The sequence below is a fragment of the Alligator mississippiensis genome, chromosome 4, assembly GCF_030867095.1.
Source record: "Alligator mississippiensis isolate rAllMis1 chromosome 4, rAllMis1, whole genome shotgun sequence".
Classification (NCBI taxonomy): domain Eukaryota; kingdom Metazoa; phylum Chordata; order Crocodylia; family Alligatoridae; genus Alligator; species Alligator mississippiensis.
In genome coordinates this window covers 167,134,938-167,147,653 of record NC_081827.1, presented here as the reverse complement: position 1 = coordinate 167,147,653, position 12,716 = coordinate 167,134,938, and positions in this window count along the sequence as shown.

Here is a 12,716-nt window from a genome sequence, read left to right as displayed (position 1 = left end):
TGGATTTGGACTAAAACAGGAATAAATATATATGTTAAAAACCCTAAAACAGAGATGTATAGCATAAGCCTTCATGAGCCTGAGCTTACTTCATCAGGGCCAGCTCTCCCTTGCCGTCTCTCTCCCTTCCCTTTCTCCTGCTCTGGCAACTTCCAGAGCTGAGCGCCTGTTCAGGGTGAGCTACTGCAGCCTCCTGTGTAGGGTGTTATACCATTGCCAATGCCCAGTATCCACAAATGAGATCAGCTCAAAAAACCATGAGACTTTTAAGGCAAACAATAAATGTGGGACTCATACTTCATCATCAGTTCTTTGAACCTATAGGATTTGCTCAGGCTGCTTCCCTCAATCCTGTTTAATGATTGCTGAGATTCTTGCGCAATAACATGAATCCAGGAGCTGGTACTTCTAAACCGGGCCAAATGTTGCAAGATTCACAGTAAAGTCATGATTTTGTAACACTGATGTAATTTCTTTGATGTCCCAAATCAAAGATTGCTTGTTTACACTGTTTTGGGGAGGGAAATGGGATTATCTGCCATGTCCTATCTTAAAAGGATTGTTGCTTGCCCAACCCAGAATAGACTGTTTCAGCAGCTGGGGGTAATCCATAGATCCACAGGATGAGTAACATTGCAAAGCACTTTGAAGCTTGTAAAAGATACTATGTAAATAATACATCTTAAGTGCTATCTATGCAAATAGAACAATAAATAATGTTTATAGGATAATAATATTGTTCTAAACAGAGTGAAGCTGTCTGCTCATTTATGTGACAATTCCTAGCAGGAAGTTTAAAAATTCTTGTTAAAAAAGTTATATGGCAAAGAAAAGGATTGGAAACTAAAATCCTTAGATGCTGCATAGAGACTAGTTAAGTATGTGATGCCAGTCACCAAGGGGCAATATTTCAGAATCACTACAGAGCAGATTTTAGGTGCTCCTCACCTCTCCCCCATGTTTTCAAAATAGATCTCATTGTGGCACTGATAGCGTATTTAAAGAGCTGGTGTTGACCTCTTTTGAAAATTCTAACCAAAGGGTATTCATGTTGCAAAACTCTTTTGTGATCAAACAGCATGGTGCAATCATTTATTCAAAACCAAAAAAAATAAATAAATAAAATCCTTCATAAAAGTGAGAATCCAAGCCAAATGATTCCTAAACCCAGGAAGGTAATGACACCAGGTCACATATAAACTGGCTAGTGGAAGGGCTAAAAGGAAATTGCTAAAGACAAAAATCAAGACACCCTATAAATTATAGATACAATAGGACTGCTGAGGAGAATCACTGGCAATATAAGACAAGCAAGGAGTAAAAGAAAGTGCTCAAAGAAAAAAGGGATTTGCTGAGAAGCTGAACATCTTCACAGTTGTGCTACCCTAGAGCTACTCTTTGTGAGTTATAAAAATGAGATTCTGTCACAGACTGAACTGTTGAAAAGGGTTCGCTATTGAGAACCAGATTTTGAGACCTTCCCCTAGTCTCAGGGTAGCACCACTGATTTCAATGAGAGGGTAAGGTTCTTCTCTCTCAACAAGAGTGTAGCTATTGGAATCTGACCCATATGCTGTTGCCAGGACCGAACAGTTTTCACCCGAGAGCTTTCAAGGAACTCAGTGAAGTGGCTGAGTTGCTAAGACTTGTCTGTATTTCCTCATATTCAAATCTGTCTCTGTACTGGAGATCTCAAAATGAAACTCAAGCTATACAGGAAAAGAAGTAAAGATAAGATCAGTAGTGGCTTAATTCCATTTGATAGTTTTCTCTGCTTACTGATTCCTCTCCTCTTCTGCCAGCATCTTGCTTCAGCCCTGAATTATGGATATCCATTCAGCTGAAGGATGGATGCTAGCTCCAGCTCATGCTACCCCTTTGTCCACCATTGAGTGACATATAACATTCCTTTCCACCCAACATGTTAATTTCCACTGTTCTTAATCACCTATGGAGAGTAATTTAAGGGCCAATAATCGAGCCACAGTCTCCTGCACAGCTACGAATAGGATTAACTACTAACCTAATTAAAATCTTAAATGCCAAAAAAATGAAAGATAGCTATCAATCTCCTTTTGAAAATAATCATCTCCTTTATTTTAGGAAGGAAACACAGTTTCTTATGCAAGGAAAGTGTTCAGTTGTTAATTTCCTTCTGCCCATGGAAACCACAATTGCATCTTTCCAGAAGGTTTTATTTTAGTTAAAAGTGATATCTCACTGTTTAAAATATAAGTTAACACAGAAAGAAAGAGCACTAATTTGCTGAGACCTGGAGAAGTTTGCAGCAGGAACTGGGGCACAGAGGAAGAAAAGACTGATTTCTAAGCATAATTAAAAAACAAACAAACAGTGGATGAATATGAGTTGGGGGGTTCTTTTTGGCTGCATTACACTGCAGTGGCCTGAGGACAGGAAAGGAGGCAGAGGAGAGTGACTGGCAATAGATGTAGCATTCAGCAAGCTCTGTGTACTTGACTCCCAAGGCTGCTTGTCCAGTCTTATTCAAATCAAGATGCCTAGGACTGAACCTCTCAAATGGTTTCATGCATTTCCACCTAAGCCATCTATCCATGATACTCATCTGACATCTTATTGCACCAGCTAGGTGAAGGCTACCTGTGCAAGGATCACCAATGTGCTGTGACACTCATTAACTGAACCCTCAGAAAACTCCCTTTTCCATTCAGTTACTTCAAACATACCAGACCAGGTCCTGTCTAGCTGAAGGCAGGAGGAGTGTACTGGGCAAGTGCAGTGCTGCAAAACTGGATGATTCTGCTAAAAGTTTAAATATAATTTGTCAGCTCACAAGAAGGGTGGTAGGGAGTGGAAGCTTAACTTGGGGTAATTTTTCTTACACTGATTATTAAATAAATTCAGTACTGGTGAATGGTACCTGTAACAGACCTGCTGCCTGGAATCCTTCATTCCGCACAGTGCAGCAAAGACAGCAGGGCATTTTTTTCCCATCCTGGCAATATGCCTCACCCTAACATTATTAGCAGTTAATTACTCATTATAATATAATAAAAGGCTTAGTCTATGTGTCTGTCTGTCTGTCTGTAATGCTTTTGGGCAACTGCACATGCACCGCCAAGAGGATGGGCAGCAATTGGCTACGAGGCCTGGGCTGCATGGGCCCAAGTTTGAGCTGCTGCCAGGGAAGTTCGTGGTGGTGGCGAACACACTGCAGCTGCCTGAGCAGCGGGGCTTCCCCATGCCTCCCTGCCTGAAGGGGGGGAGGTGTCATGGTGGTGGTGTCCCTGTCACCGCCCAGCCCCAATGCCCCCCAGAATAGCCAGCAGGGAGGGTGAGGCGGTGGGCAGGGAGGGAGGTGGACACAGGCCAGGTGTATGTGGAGCGACAGGGGAGTAGAGCGGGGCCAGACCCAGAGTGGCTGGGAGAGGGGGTAGGGTGGGGCTGGACCCCGAGCAGCTGGTGGGGGGATGGTAGAGCTGGGCTGGACCCAGAGTGTCTGTGGGCGTTGGAGCGGGGCCAGACCCGGAGGAGGTAGAGCGTGGATGGACCTGGAGTGGTGTGGGGGGAGGTGAGATACAGCAGACCCAGAGCCGGAGCAGTGGCGGGGCATGTGGCCAGATGCAGGGCCTCATCCCCTGCCCCATCATTTTTTATGGGAATTTGCTAGTTAGTTATAATAACACAGTACACAGAGATGCCAGTCAGGCTCAGCTGTATTGTGCTGGATGCTAAATACATAGGAACAATGACAGCAATTTATCCCAACACTAGGGGTGAAAAGTAGCATTCAGTCCACTGCTGTTACTTTTTGGCCACTCCTCTGAGATCACCAGGAGGGAGGTCAGTAATTAGTACCCATGAGTTTTGAAATGTGAGTGCTGTCCATCGGAAACTGGTCTGTCATCAGTGATCACCAAGGTGACAAGGTCCTTTTACATAGGCCAGTGAACAGCCTACAGATGACAAATTTCAGCCAGTATCAAGCAGAACTGAACCAATGACCTAAAGGCTCCACTTCTCATTACCCCTCCACCTGTTCCCCAGGCTAATATTAGTAGGCAGAAAGAAGTATTATGCACTCTCTGTTTCCAGGATGCTCATCAAAGGCAGAGCAGAGAAACCTCAGGGAACTTAGGGTCCACAAAGACACAGATAATTGTCAAGCTCCCTAACAGAAAGAGAGGCAATTACCTATTGCTGTCCTGATTATTTATGCTTTCCAGTGCATAAGTGCAACCCGCAATAGATATAGCTTCTGAATGGGTTTCCACCCCAGACAGTGGCTGTCTAGAGGGACTGAAATGTTTGAAGGAATGAGATTTGGTTTGACACTAAAGACATTTGAGGTATAGATCTATTATTGGAACAAATCAGCTTCTTGTGTTCTACAGCCAAATGTGCCTGTCCCATGTATTTACCTGGGAGGGATTCAGTGGGTCATTTAGTAAAGTTCTATGTACTTACATCACATTAATCACAGTAATGTCAAAGTATATAGCACAGATTTGTGTGTGTATATCTAAAAAACATTGCATGTGCTTATTTATAAGATGCATTCTCCAGATGGAAACAAACCTTTGCAAACAGATTACATCTGAATTTGGTTGCCAAACTGGTTGCTTGGCTTGTGTTTGGTAAAAGGAACAACAGATTATTTCTGCAACTGAATTTCTCCTAGTACATTGTGAGATAAATTTAACTAAGTTGAAAATCTTGCCAACCAAAAAAACCTGTGGAAAGTCTGCCTTTATGTTGCTTTCCAACTAAACCAGCTTTTCCTATGGATCCAGACAAAAAAATGTATATAGGCTGGCCGCATGGATGGAGATCTAATTACAACCCTACTCTAAAAACACTTAACTGCAATTAAGTCAGTGGCTGCAACTGCCCCAGAACCCCACCAGCTGCTGCCCATTATTAGTTCACTATCTAAATTGAGGGAAGCAGGAAATTTGCGGGGAGGGAAGTTTTTTCTCATCTTTCTGCTTAGCCTTCTGTTGTGAGCATGTGTTGTCTTAAAGTGACTGGCCAGCCTTGCCTTGTAGTAGCTCAGTTGAATCTCAAGCACTTTCCCTCCCTGAAAAACAGTAACAGCTATGGAAGTATTTCAATAAGCTTCTTTATCAGCTGGACATGAGCACCAGAAAACTCTAGCTGTTGCAATTAAAAACCTATGTTTGCTTTTGTTCTCCTCCATCACTCCATGTTTCCTGTATTTTAATGTGCTTGGTATGAGTTAATTCACCTTGTTGGATATTTATCAGTGTCTCTGGGGAGGAAATGTGGCCAGGACCTTTCATAAGTGGGCCTACATGGATGTAACTGCCTTTGTTTGATAGCTCAGAGGCTATTTTATAACTTCCTGAGGCAACATTCTTCCATAAATTGGACCAGACAAAACTTCTGTGTTGAGTAACTGATTTTACTCATTCTGTCCTCTCTCTTGAACAATGGAAAGCAGTGAACCAGGAGACCTGGCATCCACTGGTTTTGACACCATGTTGCTGCATGTCCTAGAGCAAGCTACTTCCATTGTATTTTGACTCCCTCTCTTTGTCTCTTGTCTTTTTAGATCTGGGTTGTCAAACTCACCCTGGATCAGATACATAGAATGGGACTCCTCCTGGCCCTGATCCCCAGAGCCAGCAGCAGCTGTGGTGGGTTCATGGGTAGCATCAAGGGTCAGTGGGCACAGGGCAAGGGCATTTGAACAGCCCTGACTTGCCCCCCAGCTGCAGAGGGCCACAGGGTCCCAAATTCTGCAGCAAGCCCTACTTCAGGCCCTGGCCCTCAAATTCAGGTAGCCTTCTGGGCTGGATGTGTAGGCTCTGCAGGCCATATCATCCATGATTTAAACCATAAGCCCTTCAGAGCAGAGCCTGCCCCTAACAATGTGTTTGTACAATATAGCACAATAAGGCCTTAGTCTCAGCTGAGGCTTCTCAGTGAAACTGCAATATAGATATCTAGAAGTAACTAACTCAGCTCTGTCTCCAGCCAGCCTCCAAGAACGCTCAGCATTAATATTGTCTTAATGCATGGCTGATTCAGACAGCAAAGCCAAACCTATAGCTGTAAAGTTCAGGGGAGGGAGGGGAAAGAGGACAAGCACCTTTCTGTGTGAAGCAGGGTGAAATGCTAGCATGATTGTATAGGGAAGTGAGGCACTTCTTATTGTAGTGGCAGCTTCTAGCTGTGACAGTCCTGAGTGCTCCCTGCCCACGGGCTCCTGCTGGCATGCTCCAAATGCAGAGATATGCCAAAAGGGTTGCTCCAAGGTCATCCTGATTGACTGTTCTCAAGTACATCAGAGAGCCAGAACCTGGGAGCAGCTGCAGAAGGACCCCCTGGAGCATCTTCATCAGGGTATGTTTCCAGGTTTGGAGTGTGCGGGCAGGGCTTGCTTGGAAACACCTCAGCTAGACCGCGTTGCTGTCATGGTGTAGACATGTTCACTGAGGCATAGAAGCAGCCTGAACGTTCTGAACAATGCTGTCTCCCCACTTCCTGAAGCCCTGTCAGAGCATATCACAGGAATCCCACTGCTGTTCTGTGTAACAAGGGACCACCGACTCATATTCCTTGGACTCTTTCCATAGGACACAGCTCGTTCCCCTCCATTGACTGCAACTGCTACAGACTAGCACAGTACTTTGTTGCAAGGAGGTCACACACTAGCTGGCATTCAGGCTTTACCTGTTACGGCCAGGAGGCACAGTCAGATGATTTCTCTAGAGGCTGTTGTAGCATGTCTTGAGTGGGCCCTGATTTTAATCTCGTTGAACAGGAGCGCTTTTAGGACATAATTCATAGGAGCTCGTGTTCCACAACAGCTGCACCATGCTTCTGAGAGCATCACTGAGCCCAAGAGAAGAGAGCACCTTTTCCCTCTTCCTCCAGACCTAGGAGGACTCAGCTGCGACATCGCCATGGTAATTAGATGATGCAAGAGGTGCAAGGTAGTCTCTAGTCACGTCTGTATGGTAATAGCTGCTCACAAGTTGTAAAACCGGTTGTAGATCAGGCCAGATAATATCACGGGATAGATATCAAAGTTGGTAAATCCTAGCGACCACAAATCTGGATGGGACTGGGAAAATCCAGATCTACCGTTCCTCTCCTGTGGGAGCACTGGTGGAAGCTGGAGTGCACCTTGGGTGCAAGGTTATGTAATTCACCCTCTTTCTGTTTCCCTGGCAGCCTGAACACAGGACTGGGGTCCTGCAACTCCCAGCCCTAGCTGTGACATGGACACATTGTGTCACCTTGGGAAAGTTGCTTTCTTGCCTTCTAACTCAGTTTCCCTCTCTGTAATACAAATTTACCTACATTACCAAGGGTGTGGCTGGCAGGATTAGTTAGCTCAGTTGGGGATCTAATTTTTTATGACAGGCATGCCGCAAATTAGCCCTGTACCCTCCCCAAGTGCCACTCCTATGTCTCATCCCTTTCTCCTGCTCAATATGCTGCTCTCTTTTCTGTTTCCTGCCCTGTCTGCTGCTGGGCTGCTATCCCCTCCCTGATCTGCTGCATGCCACACAGACTGCCCATGCTACTTGTGGCACACATGTTACAGGTTGGCCACCCCGATTTAGCTCATGTCTATAAAGCATCTCAACAATGGAAATCACTGTCAACATTACCTCAGCTTTTCAAAGCTGCCTTTGGGATTTAGGTGCACAATTCCCATTGAAATAATGCAAGTTGTATGTCTAAATCCCCAGCTGACACTGCAAATCTCAGTGGCTAAGCATCTTTCATTATTATAATTAAAGTGATCTCAAAGAGGCTGCTTCCATGAGGCTGCACACAAGTCTGTGTCTTGCAGTCTATGCATTTCAGACATCACTGATTCACACCCTATGAAAAAAGCCTTCCTCTCCCCCAACCCTTGACCCTGGTTGTTTCTCCAGAGAGCACTGAGGGAGTGTGTGCAGGTCAAAGGATCTGTCACATCCGAGAGTCCCCTGGGAATTCCCAACTGTGGGCCACCTGCTTTCATTATAAACCTTCTAGGACCCACCCATGAGCAGATGCAACCTAAACTTTTTGCTATCCTGTCCGTCCCACTCCGCACCCTCCAAAAAAATCTGCACTGCTATATCCCCCTCTTTCCCAGCTTGCTTTGCTCATTAGGCACAGATAACAACATCAGCAGAGATAAACAGTCTTGTGTACAACAAATCCCCATTGCTACACATTAACCAGCTGTTTGAAACAGAAATGCTTCTTTGCAGCCAAGATCAACAGTCCCCACAGCAAATCCCAGAGCATGTCCAGGCAAGGGAGAGCCTGCCGGCACACTTGCCCCAAAAAAAGAAACAGAGCAGGAGGCGGGTTAATTCAGAGCTATGCCAGGGCTCCCAAGAGGTCGTGATTACATCTTGGTTGGCCTCACAGTTCAAGAGCTGCATTTGTGACTGTTGGCACATCTCTCTGTGGATCATGCAGACGCCCACTAATCCTCTTTAATCCATCAAGAGTAGCACTGTGCGTCTGGCGTGGACAACACCAAAACAGATCTCAAGCTGCAGAGCATCTTAGCCATATTTTTCTTTTAAAAAATACAAATCATTCTCCAGAATACCTCCCAAGGCAGAGCTGCCCCAAGTAGCAACATTTCTTGGGAGTGAACTATTCTGATGGAATACACTGCTGATTGGAAAGGCTAGCAGCATTTTCAGCCCTATAGGTTCAAAAGAAAAAATCATGAGATTTAATTAAAAAAAATGCAATGTTTAAGTCTTTTTCTTTGCCTTCTGGCATTTGAGGTTTTTGGATGCAGTGGAATCTTATTTTCTTTGCAAACTGGTTGGGGGGTGGGGCTAGAACTTTTTTTTAATTTTAAAAGCTGAGATTCTTGCAAATTCTTATGACTCCAGGAGCTGAGGCTTTAAGAAACACAAGTTATTGTAAGAATCACATCAGTTGGCAAAAACAACCTAAGATCTTTGCACAATGCTGTATTCATCTGAATGCAGCCATAAAGTGGCTTGAGCTGGCATGCTGGCCAGCACCGAATCTATTTGGCACATAAAATAAAGCTATGCATTAGTTGCCTTCAGTAGATTCAACAAAACAATGGCAGCTTGGATTTTAGTGAGTACATTTAATACATTCATATATTGCAGTTACGCTGCTAGCAGATTTACTACAATCCATGAACAGGCTTTTGTCAAGCAATGAGTCATTTATCATAGACTGGACCAGTAAGTCAAGAAATATAAAGACTGTTTTTTCCTTCATAACCCTTCCACTTCCCTCCCCCATCTCCACGCACAGACAGGTCCTCATTTTCAAAAGAGTTAAATTCACACCAAGTCCCAAAACATTATTATATTTTCAAAAGGGAACACATTGAGTGCTGAGCTGTTTGGAAAACTGTGCCAGCACCCCACAGGAGCTGCTGGGCACTCAGCACTTCAGGAAATCTGGCCTTTGTTTTGGTGCCCAGATGGAAGCCCCTGATAATTCAGCCTTTAAACTACTGCCCTCTCTGGACCAGAAAAGATTGTCCCCATGCCCAGACTCTGGCTCAGGTCCCTTCCTTCAGGTTTCAGTTTATTATTCAAATGTTATTCCCTCATAGCTACTCACTCAACCAAAAGATAGCCAAATGGGTCTAAAAACTTTTCCCTGTTGCATCTCCCACTCTGGAACCCACCATTAACTTCCTACAACCAGGGGCAGAACCAGGATTTGGCAAAGTAGGGTGCAGAAGCAGTCACCCCCTGCTCCCAGCCTCCTTCTCACCCCCGCCCCCACACATACTTTGAGGTGGGGGCAAAACTAATGTGGATCCCAGGTACTTTTATGAAGTCCCCAAAGCAAATAAGTCCCCCCTTCCCCTCTGGGCTCAGAGGCACATCCCCTCCCATCCCCTTCCATCCTTCCCGCACCTGCTGCTACTGCTTTCCCCACTCTCCCAGGGCAGGGAAAGCTTCAGAGCTCCTCCTGCCCACTCTAGCCAGGCTGGTCTCAGCTGAGAGAGGGACAGCAGTGCAGTGGAGATGGGTGGAGGGGGGAAGGTTGTGCCACCCTGACTGGTCCCCTGGGAGCAGGCATGGGAAGGGAGAACACCCCTGCCTATAGCCTCTGCTTTGAAGCTTCTTTCACCCTGGGACAGTGGAAAAGCAATAGTACCAAGTCGGGGAGTGGAGGAGAGGTGGCCTGCCTCTGAGCACAGGGGAAGGAAGGGGTGGGAGTGGTTCTTATATGATTTGGGGCCTTTAAAAGCATAGTCTAAGGTGAAAGGGGGTGCAGCCATGCCACTACACCTCCTCTGGATCCATCCCTGCCTACAGCCCTTGCTGGGTTTATAATCAAGCTAGGAAGCAGCAGCTCAGTCTTAGGCATGACTGCCTTAAAGGAGCCAGCTATCCTTTGATGCAAACCCTATAAATCCAGCTATAAAACACATTGGCTAACCAAAGGGGTTATGTGTGTAATGCATGTGCCAGAGGGGAATGAGAGAGGCATATCTGCCTGACAGTATGGAATGCAAAGTGCTATGCAAACAAGCCTCTCAAGCTCTAAACAAGGAGCAGTATCTGACTAGCGAAAAAGAGAAAATGTCTGCAAAACACAGGGGAGAAGAAAGCAAGCAAGGAAAAAATACTCTCTTCATTCGTGCGTGAGCACAATGTTACAGGAGAACAATGTTTTACAGACAGTAGGTGACCTACCCCCACCAGCCCTCTTGCATGATAGGCCTTGGTACAAATGAGGAAGGTGACACACTGAATCACTGGCCCAAAGCTTGCCAGTGACTTGGTGGCAGAGCTCAGAAGAGAACTCAGGAGACCTGACAGATTTGCCTGAGTTCAGCACAAGCACACCAACTTCCATAACCCAGCATCACTTTAAAATCCTGTCTTAGACTCAGCTGTGTAAATGCATCAACAGCACTTGTAGTGTTTGTCAGGCCAGCAATATTAATGAGCCAAATCCCACAGGCGTCAGCGCTCACAGTTTGCCCTGGGAGAATCTAAAGGTCCCGTCTCTGCTCCTGGGCAATGGCAGGCTGATCACCAGGTCTGGGGTTAGGAAAGAATTCCCTCCTCAAGTCAAACTGGAAATAAACAGTGGTGATTTTTTCCTGCCTCTGTGGCATGGGGCATGGCCCCCCTTCGTATGGTCCCTTGAGCATGTTTTAACCAAACAAATTCCCTGGGGGTAGGAGTTGGAACTAGAGAGTACTTTGTGGCTGTGCTGTGTGAATGGACAATTTCATGGACCCTACTGGTGTCTGTAACCATTGGGGATTGAATTTGGTAGCCTAGGTGGTCCCTTCCAATCCTACATGCCCAAGGCCTTTGCCTGACTGGCCCAGTGTTGATGCTATTTTATTCACAGACAGGGGAGCTGAAGCTTCAAGAGCAGGCTATGGTGGTGAACAAGAAGGTTTGTTCTGTTCCCATTTCTTTGTACACTACAGGCTGAGTCTGGAGGGTAAGAGAGCCTGACAGGGCAGCAGCAAGCAACACAGCAGTTTGATTTATCAGATCAGCCCTTTGTCTCCAGAGACTGGGGTTCAAACCAGAGGTGGTTGGTTCCAAATGAAAATGTGTCAGATAGTTTCCACTGAGTCCCTGGTGGGATGAATATTTGTCCATATGCCAGCAGAGGGACAGGCAAAAATAGCTGCAGCAAGGAAAATAAAGCACCATTTGCTCTGCAGTAGGGTTTCCATTTCATTTGCCTCCACCCAGCACTCCCAAGGCAGCAGTACAGGGTGGTTTTCTGAGATGGATCAGCACTGGCATGACTTCAGCAGGGATTGTCACACACAGAGAGGTCATTAGTTAACTGAAATGTCAGGGGAGTCGCCCACAGTTGCTACAGAGAGAGGGAGAGAGAAAAAACTATTGTACTGTGGGATATTCTTAGCCCACTGTCCCTAATAAATCCTCCTCTGACACAACAGGCTCAGTGCAAGAGCTGCAGGCTTTTGCAAAACCCTGGATTTTCCATCCTTCTCCCCAGCTGAGAACTCTGGCAAGGAGTTCTTTCCAATTCTGGTATTCAAGCGTACTTGTTGTGCCTGCTAAAATAACCGGCCTCTGGAAAGGAGACAGCCCACTACAGGTGGTGATGAGAGCTGACCTAAGCAGGGTATGCCCACTCTGTCACCTTCCCAGCTATCATGGCATGGATCAGAGCATGGGTTCCTCTATCAGAAGCCCACTGGGAAGAACCAGGAATTTTTGTGAGGCAGAAGCAAAAAAGTAAAACACAATTTTTTTAAAGCATTTGTTTTACTGGCCAGATGCTATGCTTTCAGCCTCAGGGACTGAGCACATGTGATGAGCTGGCCTGGCTTGCTAGCCCAGAAAAAGGTAGCTGCTGCATTCAGAATTTTTCAGGCCTCTCTTCTGCACCATCAATTGATTGATTCCAACCAAACCTCACAGTCAACAGCAAACTGTCATGCTGCTCCCCTTCCCTCCAGACCACCCTCATGGTCACCTCCAACCAAAGCAAGCTCACTCACTCTTTTTTTAGCATCTTTGTACAGGCCTGATCCTCACTCACTACAGTAAAACGGGCTGAACGTGCTCACTACCATTCATTAACCCTTTCCAGCCTACATGGAGTTTGTACTATATACTCTTGTCAGAAATCTCCAAGAAGAGCACTTGAATTAGAGTTTAGGGCAGAAACTCCTGCCTTTGAGGACTCCATGGGAGAAGGGGGGAAGATTGTGTGGAAAGAGAAACCGTGGGAGCAAAGCT